Source organism: Mya arenaria, chromosome 3 (genome assembly GCF_026914265.1).
Source record: "Mya arenaria isolate MELC-2E11 chromosome 3, ASM2691426v1".
Taxonomy (NCBI): domain Eukaryota; kingdom Metazoa; phylum Mollusca; class Bivalvia; order Myida; family Myidae; genus Mya; species Mya arenaria.
Window position 1 is genome coordinate 2,183,082 of NC_069124.1, and position 10,948 is coordinate 2,194,029.

General features: G+C 36.8%; 1 protein-coding gene across 2 annotated transcripts in view; it reads right to left on the reverse strand.

Moving 5' to 3' along the window:
• Nucleotides 1-7,201, reverse strand: part of LOC128226298 (leucine-rich repeat-containing G-protein coupled receptor 4-like) — a 44,741-nt gene extending 37,540 nt beyond the window's left edge. Inside the window, exon 1 of one of the 2 annotated variants that reach the window (XM_052936184.1) lies at nt 7,118-7,201. The gene's annotated coding sequence lies outside the window, so the exon portion shown is untranslated. Of the gene's footprint in view, nt 1-1,199; nt 1,336-7,117 lie in introns of those variants that run through there. The other variant, XM_052936180.1, reaches the window with a different exon arrangement.
• Between the last annotated feature and the right edge of the window lie 3,747 nt (nt 7,202-10,948).

Genomic DNA, 10,948 nt, shown 5'->3' on the forward strand with positions numbered 1-10,948 from the left:
CAGGGTATTGTTTTGCTAGTTTGCAATAAAAAAAACTTGACTGGTCATAAGAAAAAATAGGCTAATAATTGCCCATGGACATATTCATTTTGGCGAACTTTAACCAGACCAAGGAATAAATCAGTTTGCTATTATTGGCTGAAGTTCCAAATAGAATGACTGGCGCCGTACGATAAAGGGTACTTTATTATTAATTGAAGCCATGCAACCAGTCTTAATTTCAGATTCTGCCGACATATAACATAATCTTTTAAATAAATTAATTTCAAATTTTAATATCTCTGTTATCACAAGATATATTTTCGATTTAAATAAATTAATCAGCTTATGCTGTATAGACTACATGCTTTGATAAGGCAATAAATACAAATTACATATTTAACGCAATATGATGTTTATCAATAAACCAAAAGCTTGCTTCAAATAAAATATGCAATAAAATAATTCATCTTAATTCCCGGCACAGTTGTCGTATCATAAATATTCTCCTAACCACATCCCATTTGAAAACTGTTCTTTTCATCGTTATCATAGAAGGTATGTAAAATTATTATAATGGCAAAATGTGCCAACTGTTTTAACTACATAGAAAAAAGTCAGACATCTTTATTAATAATCAATTAAATAATATTCCTTACTATGTTTGCATATATAGATATATATGATATTTCGATCATCAACGCGTTCGGTTTCTATATATCGACTTCTTTATGATATCTAGTTACTTATACCCATTTCACTTCACCCCTCGATTTGTTTCTTCCAAAAAATAAAAATGTAAATTAAATAAAGACAGCTTATAGCTTGAGTGGAAGACAAAAAGGAAGGAGCAACTGCTCGAGAACATTTATTTCACTTCTTTATTCCTACAGATTTAAAAAACTGCTTCCTGGCGTATTACAGACCTTCCGTTGTCTACTAGAACCCCCACGTGAACTACCGAACAATCTGCACGATTAAAACACTCAACATCTGACAGTAGCGACACTGTTTCAAAGCTTTGTCAAAAAATGTTATATAAAAACATATTTTCGTATCTAAATCATTTTGGACATAGCCCAATGACAGTTGTTAACGCATGATTGCGATGACAGTTGTTCAAGTATACTGACTTGTTATTGACCGTTAAAAAACTACCACCAATTACACATTCTACATGTTTTTTTTTATATTAACCTATGTTAACTACATATCCTTACCTCTTATCCCTTTACACACTGACTTAAGGCTGATTTTGTTCAATAATTTCCATGTATAGCAAATCCTGTTGAAGACGAAGTAAACCTTCGGCATTACCAAACAATTCAATAACAATCAATCAAAGCTGAGTAATCTATAACAATATTGTCAGGCGTTCATATCGGTGTCTGGATCGTCAAACAGAAGAATAGACGGACTCAGATCTCTACATCTGCCCTTTAAACTTCTGTGTGCGCAATGCAACAACCAAACATTACTTTGACTTTGCGCTGATCGCATTAAAGATTAATTGTGCATACAACTAACCTTTTCATCAAATGAAACTAGCCCAATGTTCAAATCAAATTGAACGCATACATAAATAAACAAAATAGAACAAAGACAATAGGGTTATCACAAATAGACAGTACGACCATAACACAAAGACAGTACGTCCATGACACAAAGACAGTACGACCATAACACAAAGAGAGTACGACCATAACACAAAGACAGTAAGACCATGACACAAAGACAGTACGAACATGCCACAAAGACAGTACGACCATAACACAAAGGCAGTACGACCATAACACAAAGACAGTACGACCATGACAAAAGAACAGTACAACCATAACACAAAGACAGTACGACCATTACACAAAGACAATACGACCATAACACAAAGACAGTACGACCATGACACAAATACAGTACGACAATGACACAAAAACAGTAAGACCATAACACAAAGACAGTACGACCATGACAGTGAAACAGTACGACCATAACACTAAGGCAGTACGACCATGACACAAAGACAGTACGACCATAACACAAAGGCAGTACGACCGTAACACAAAGACAGTACGACCATGACAAAAGGCAAGTGCGACATAACACAAAGACAGTACGACCATGACACAAAGACAGTACGACCATGACACAAAGACAGTACGACCATGACACAAAGACAGCACATCCATGACACAAAGACAGTACGACCATGACACAAAGACAGGACGACTATGACACAAAGACAGTAAAAACGTTACACAAAGACAGTTCGTCCATGACAGAAAAAACAGTACGACCATGACACAAATACAATACGACCATGACACAAACACGTAACGACCGTGACATAAATACAATACGGCAATGACACATATACAATACGACCATGACACAAATACAATACGATCATGACAAAAACACGTAACGACCATGACATAAATACAATACGGCCATGACACATATACAATACGACCATGACACAAAAACAAATACGACCATGACACAAATACAGAACGGCCATGACACAAAGACAGTTCGACAATTACATATAGAAAGAACAACCATGACACAAAGACAGTACGGCCATGACACAAAGACAGCACGGCCATGACACAAAGACAGTACGACCATGACACAAAGGCAGTACGTCCATGACACTATGACAGTACGACCATAACACAAAGACAGCACGTCCATGACACAAAGACAGTACGACCATGACACAAAGACAGTACGACTATGACACAAAGACAGTTTAACTATTACACAAAGACAGTTCGTCCATGACAGTAAAACAGTACGACCATGACACAAAGACAGTACGCCCATGACACAAAGGTAGTACGACCATAATACAAAGAGAGTCAGTACGACCAAAACACAAATACAGAACGGCCATGACAGAAAGACAGTTTGACCATGACATATAGATAGAACAACCATACACAAAGACAGTACGACTATGACACAAAGACAGTTTAACCATTACACAAAGACAGTTCGTCCATGACAGTAAAACAGTACGACCATGACACAAAGACAGTACGACCATGACACAAAGGCAGTACGACCATAACACAAAACAGTACGACCATGACAAAAGGACAGTACGACCAAAACACAAATACAGAACGGCCATGACACAAAGACAGTTTGACCATGACATATATATAGAACAAACATACACAAAGACAGTACGACCATGACAAAAGGACAGTACGACCAAAACACAAATACAGAACGGCCATGACACAAGGACAGTACGACCATGACACAAAGACAGTACGATCATCAAACAAAGACAGAACGGCCATGACACAAAGACAGTACGTCCATGCCCAAAGGCAGTACGACCATGACACTAAGAGAGTACGACCATAACACAAAGACAGTACGTCCATGACACAAGGACAGTACGACCATGACACAAAGACAGTGCGACTATGACACAAAGACAGTATAACCATTACACAAAGGCAGTTCGTCCATGACAGAAAAAAAGTACGACCATGACACAAAGATAGTACGACAATGACACAAATACAATACGGCCATGACACAAACACCTAACGACCATGACATAAATACAATACGGCCAGTACACATAAAATTATACAATATGACCATGACACAAATACAAATACGACCATGACACAAATACAGAACGGCCATGACACAAAGACAGTTCGACCATTACATATAGAAAGAACAACCATGACACAAAGACAGTACGACGATGACAGAAAGACAGCACGGCCATGACACAAAGACAGTACGACCATGACACAAAGGCAGTACGTCCATGACACTATGACAGTACGACCATAACACAAAGACAGCACGTCCATGACACAAAGACAGTACGACCATAATACAAAGAGAGTCAGACTATGACACAAAGACAGTATAACCATTACACAAAGACAATTCGTTCATGACAGAAAAAACAGTACAACCATGACACAAAGACATTACGACCATGACACAAATACAATACAACCATGACACAAAGACAATACGGCCATGACAAAAGGACAGTACGGCCATGACACAAATACAGAACGACCATGACAGAAAGACAGTTCGACCATGACATATAGATAGAACAACCATGACAAAAAGACAGTACGACCATGACTCAAAGACAGCACGTCCATGACAGAAAGGCAGTACGACCAGGACACAATTACAATACGACCATGACAGAAAGACAATACGGCCATGACAAAAAGACAATACGGCCATTACACAAAGACAGCACAGCCATGCCATAAAGACAGTACGACCATGACATAAAGATAGAACAACCATGACACAAAGACAGTACGACCATGACACAAAGACAGTTCGACCATGACATAAATACAATACGACCATGACACAAAAACAATACGGTTATGACACAAAGACAGCACGGCCATGACATAAATACAGTACGACCATGACGTAAAGATAGAACAACCATGACACAAAGACAGTACGACCATGACACAAAGACAGTACGACCATGACACAAAAACAATACGACCATGACACAAAGACAATACGACCATGACACAAAAACAATAAGGCCATGACAATAAGACAATATTGCCATGACACAAATACAATACGACCATGACACAAATACAATACGACCATGACACAAATACAATACGACCATGACACAAATACGGGCATGACACAAAGGCAGTACGACAATGACACAAAGGCAGTACGACCATGACACAAAGACAATACAGCCAAAATGTACATGATCTTTCTAAATCATCAGGATAACTATGATTCTTTTCAGCATCTTAATTATATTTTTTATTCCAGACTACCATTCTTAAGCGTATTCCATTCAAATGACACGTAATTAAAATATAGACAAGGAAATGTTCATGCAGCAGCCAAACAAACCCCAACAGAATATGCTCTTCCTCAACAACTCAATGGTCAACTACCAACACTTCGCGTTCACGTTACTGAATAGTCAGTTGGGAGCATTGATCGTTTAATTTATCTTTTAAAGTACGTTTTTTCCAGTTGGGTAATATTCAGCATTACCGAAAAGACAGATTTAATTGGACATAACGGCATTAACAGAAACAACGTTAATGAGAGTGCAATGACAAAGTGGAGATATGTAAATATTTTATTAATTTTTTGATGCCATCGAGATACAAAACAGAAGATCGCAACCAACAAACTATTTGTAATAAAAAGAGGTGTTTGAACCAGAAAATTGATGTCAGAGAGATTGTAAAAGATAATTACCAAACCATTGCATGAGAACCGTGGATGCTACTCGCTGCGCAGTTGCAAACATGTTCAAATTGTTCCGCATGTGTGGCACAACTGTATCTCTACTAAAGCGTTTGTTTTTAATTGCTCCCGCTGTTCAGTTCAAAACTACTGAATGCATCTTGTTGTACGCATCTTTAAACCATTATTGGATGAATGCAAGATACAAATAATGATTCGAAAGGAACCATTCTAAACAATAAAAATAGTTTAAAAATCCATACAGCATTACGAATAGGGCTAGGGTTAATAATGAGTTGGTAAATGCAAAAATATATTTATATAATTAGCATATAAATTATTCTCGGTAGTGGACTATAAACAGTAGTATAACAATAGTGTGTCCCATGTTTTGACGAGACATGGTGTTGACGTTAAGCGCTTCCCAGGTAACTTTAGGACACGGTGTGCGATACATCAAGCAGAGGCGGGCGACAAGTTTATACTGATAATCATCGGTGTTTACGACCCGGACCGCCTGGCCATACACTAGCCGGCTATAGCTGTTGATATTTACAACCATACTAATTATTTCAATCGGTGGGGCAAATGACCACCAACTTCAGCATCTTTTACATATTTAATTTAAATTCAAGACTACACGACCAGCCCACTGTTGAGCCATAAAAGAACATGGCGACCAATAAACAATAAAAATACATCACTTGAAATCAAATCCACAATTTAATTAAATGAAATTAAGTCAGCGTCCCAAATGCATTCTTTCTTTATCTTTATTTCGAAATTTCAACTTATTACACTCATCAAGTCATACGAGTTTAAACCAGTTAAGTGTATTTTAATAAGAATAAACAATATTTTTTATATTCTATCAAATATTTTCTCAAAAGTTTTTCTTTAGTATAATTGTATGAATTAATGGAATACATGTATGTAAAATTTAACAATTAACGAATCCTACTGTCTATCAATTACAACGTATTAATATATTCATAATTGGCATACAGTGGGTATTTTCGAATCGTTGAGCAAAAGTTATGCCAGTTGATAAACGTGCGTGAAAATAGTTGCACTTTGTCGCCACATTAGCTCGATTTGCGTGCACATGGTGCAGCTGATGAACAGATAAATCACCACAACCATTGTACAGATCAAGGGCCAAACAAGATATCAACTACCCATAATGAAATGCCTGTATTTGGCGAACAATGAGCAAGTGTCGCAATAGGCAAGGTTTGAAACTTCAAATTGTGTGGATATATTTTCCTCTTTATGAATCATTATTTGTTATGTTAAATGGGTAACCTTCTATATAATTCTTAAACAATTATTTCACTTCTTTTTAGCGGCATGTTATTAGAGACTTGTATACAGGGAGTAAAAGGTCACGCCACAAAATACTGCACAACAGTGGAACCTCAACCCTACTAATTACTTTATGTAAATGTGATAATAAATCATAAGTGTGCCGCGGAATTTATGATTCGTTAAGACCGAGTTATGCTTTTTTAAGTGACTCTTTCAGTGTGGATTTATTCTTATTCTATCGCATTTGACACATACACACCCCCACACGCAACGGGTACAATTAATTTAACAGATCTCTTACAGTTACAGATTTGAGTCAAGTAGTTTATATAATGTGTTGTCCTATACTTAATAATAAAATAACTCCCTTTGAACTCCCCATATGTACATGTTTCTATACTTTTAGTCCACTCCTTGTTTACCAAATTTCGCTGCTATGGCAAACACGGCGACTCGATCCATGTAAACGTCTCAGAACTATTTCTTTTCACTTTTTCACCACAGTGGTCAGTTGGTTGATATATAAAACTACATTAGAAAGCACTTAAAAATAACATTCAGTAGATAAAAAATATATATTTACCTTGCGTTGTCTGTTCATCATTTATCCTCATAATAAAAAAACCTCCAACTCATTGTTTAATTATAGTACTTATGAAATACATCCATCATAATTGAAACTATATACTAAGCCACCACTGTAGGTTAGTAACACACGCGGGGCATGAAGGTGTAAACAAGGTGACTGACACTATTCAGACCTGACTTCTGATGCCCGCCCGGGCGCAAATAATTGTATATAACTATTTTGAAAAGACATATTCTATTTCATCTCTACCTACCTTTCGTTTAATTTATCTCAAGATCATTTAATAGATACGGTGACCTTTCTTTGCAAAAAAATGTACCTTATGTTATTTATAAAATTTTGAACTGGCAATAAATCATTAAACATCTTTAGTCATGTCCAAACTGGCAATACTAATGGATATAATGAACTAGTTATATCTGAAATACTTTATTTTCATTAATTTATTTAAAATGCACACTTTAATGTTGAAATGATAAAACTGCCCAGTAGCAAAGTCCCAGATAAAGGTCATACCGGCATTGCGCGAGAAAAAAAAATGTACACTTCTTATTTGACAATATCTTCTAGTTTGATAATAAACAATAAAAATAGTCGTCATGAAGTTGAGATGCTTAATGAATTCTGACCAACACATCAGTGTATATGGTTTATTTTTCATAGCACACCTTTAAGCTAACACACTTAGCATTTACAGCGGGTATGGGGTCGCCCCCCCCCCCGCCTCCCCTCGACACACCTAAAATTGTCTAAGTGAACATTGCCAAGATGGTAGAGCGATTATTTAAATAAATTACACCAAAATGCACCATTACAAAAACATTGTGCCAACTGTCCAGAACTGTGTGAAAGTTAACAACGTTGATGACGTCATCGTTGTTAACTTTTATTTCTTATCATCTCGGGAAGTTTAATGGAACGGTTGTGATCTGCAGTGTTTCTAACAAGATTTTTGAACACTTGTTTTATTTAAATAGATTAGCACACTATTAAATAGGTCACGCTAAAAAGCTATCAACGATCACGTCAATCACGTTGTTAGCTTAAACAAAGTTCTGAACAATCGGCCCCATATCGTTGGTGATCGCCCCTTCAACCTCTTGCCATGTTCACAGCCTATTTGGTGGTGGTAGTGGCGTGTGTGTGTGTGTGGGGGGGGGGGGCGATTGTGTGTGTGTGTGGGGGGGGGGGTCGCGTATGCACGCCCCAAAGTGCGCCTCGAAAGTTGGCCTTCACTTACGTCAAATCCTTGATTCGCTCCTGCCAACTATCATGTTGTGTGAGTTATATATTAAATAATCATGAAACGATCCCATGCATTCACTAGTTCGTCGTCTTCTGCTTCACCAGCATCTACGTTATCGTCTTATGGAAACCTGCCACGAAATCTAGTCGACAGAAACAAGCCATCATAACGTCGGATGTATAATTTATTATCGAAACAAACAAACATCTTCGGCCTAGACTAAACACTTAATATCAGTAATTGGAGGTTTATCTGAGGTTATTAGGCGATAAAAAATGTGGTCGATACCTGTGTACTTCGTAAAACAGTGTTCATAAATCTAAAGAAATTAATAATACGTACAATATCACTGGTCGTTTTGGAGAACATTCAAGTAGATTCGCTGCAGTTGTTCATTTTCGAAATCCAACAGGAAATCAAACATCGAGTTTTAGTTAGGACTTTATACAAAGTTGTTAAAGGGGAACAAAAGGGGACACGGAGGTACAAAGTCGCCAAATTAAGATTTGCATGTTTCTTTTTAAGCAAAAACAGACACTGTGGCTAAGTTCGTAAAATAACTTAATAATTTAAACTTAAGTATAAAGCAAGTCCTTTTCTCATAGTGATACAAATGGACACTGTACATGAGCCGTTTTAGCAACGAAAACTGCGTCCCAACCTAGACCGCTTATTAAACTGCAGTAAAGCACAATGGTAGCGGTCACTCCGTGTCACTGTTCCCTGGTCAGAGGTGGTGGGGTTTATGGTGTGTAACATGTGGTTGCAAGTTCGGACAATAGGTGAGTGGGTGCAACAGCTGGCCGGTATGGTTATGCGCATATCTGGCCGTTCAGACTGAATAGTTTTGTGATTTGAACGAACATGTACGTAATTGTAAGTATAAGGCCTGATAACTTTACTCATTTCAGTGTGAACAACCCGAGTTCTATCGCGATGAAATGACTTTAAGAGAACAAGAAATGCCTATAAAAGCGATAAACGGCGTAAAGTGAATGGTGGTTTTCCGCATCGGGAAACACAAAAGCCGGATCCCCCTTAATTGTGAGAGCTATTTTAAATTTAAGAACAGCCCTGCGTTAAATTAAGGCTTACTGTCGATTAAACTTAACTGATTTGTTTTGTTTCCCTACTGCATCACAGAGCATACACTGCAAGGGGTATGACTAAAGTGCAAAAAGCCGCAAAAAGCCAGGCTTTTTATTGTGAAAGCCAGGTATGAAATATCATACATGTACTTCTCAAGTTGATTACCAAAAATATAAGTTTTATTAAATAACTTAAATAGTTTTTTAATGCAAGCAAGGAGGCATTCGCAAATGTCTATCTCGAAACATCTTTAGAAACTCAAGGCAATGTTGCTCTTTACTTATCAAAGTCACAGGGTTAATAAATTTCCTATATATTCTATAGACTATTGACCAATTTGCACGCGAGTTAACACTGATTTCTAGTGCTTCACGACCCCAACACCGTACATAGGGGTAAAATTCAACAGTGTTCGAAACTCTAAACAACGTTAGAAAGTAGTTAAGTTTTTTATAAGAAAAATAAAATTGGTTGAACATAATCACTTTGTATTCAAAACAGTGACCCAACCCGGTGTAGGAGTACAAACAATGCTGGGAAAATGCAAAACAAAAATGTATCAAGTAGATCCAGCATGTTCAGTCTGTTTTTGAATTCACAAACCATTCAGCTTTAAAACCTATTAAGATGGAAAGTAGCCAATGATCTGAGACGGTATAAAAGAGATTTGATTCACTGCCATGTGTCAGTTAAAATAAGTAAGCATGTAACAATGAGTAGGCACTTCCGAATTGGTGTTATTTGCCTTTTTTCGCATTTCGATCTCGAAAGTAAGAAATTAAATTCAATAGAAGCGCATGAATGGAATACGCAATCGTATAACTCAGCCTTCTCTGGGAAGTTCAGAATATAAAGTTATTTGTTCGTAAAATTAGCCGAGTGTGATAAGAAGAACGCCATTTTCTGTTTTTGAATTTTCATATGTGACAGGGGTGCTAACGTAACGGTGTAAGAGGTATCTTATAACGATAATATACGGAAACAAATACTTATTATTTTATTTTTTAACCATGTTATTGCGCTTTTACTGACATTCCGTGATAATAGAGAGCTTGAAAATGTTAATGATGTTATTTTAGACACCGCCCATTTGGTGCCTCTGCACGTTAAATATAAACCAATCGAAACCTTTTACACATTATTCAAGGAGCAGAACTCCCTTAAATTAAATTGAATTTTGCATGAAACTTAATATCGAGAATATATGAGACTAATGACCAGTTAACGTAAAGTATGTGCTCATAAACTATATTCTATAAACTATATTCACAACGTCTCACTCTCTATGAGGTATTAAGCTAATATGTTAAAATCAATCAAAATGAATACTAGAAAGTACATCAATCTGAGTTGTGCATGTATTCCGTATGCCGAAGGATGATTTCTGATTGGCGTCTATTAATCTTTAGCAGTAAGATATCAGTTTGTTTAAAATATAACAAAATACATGTTGATAGAAGCCACATATGATGAAAGAATGTTGCCGTACT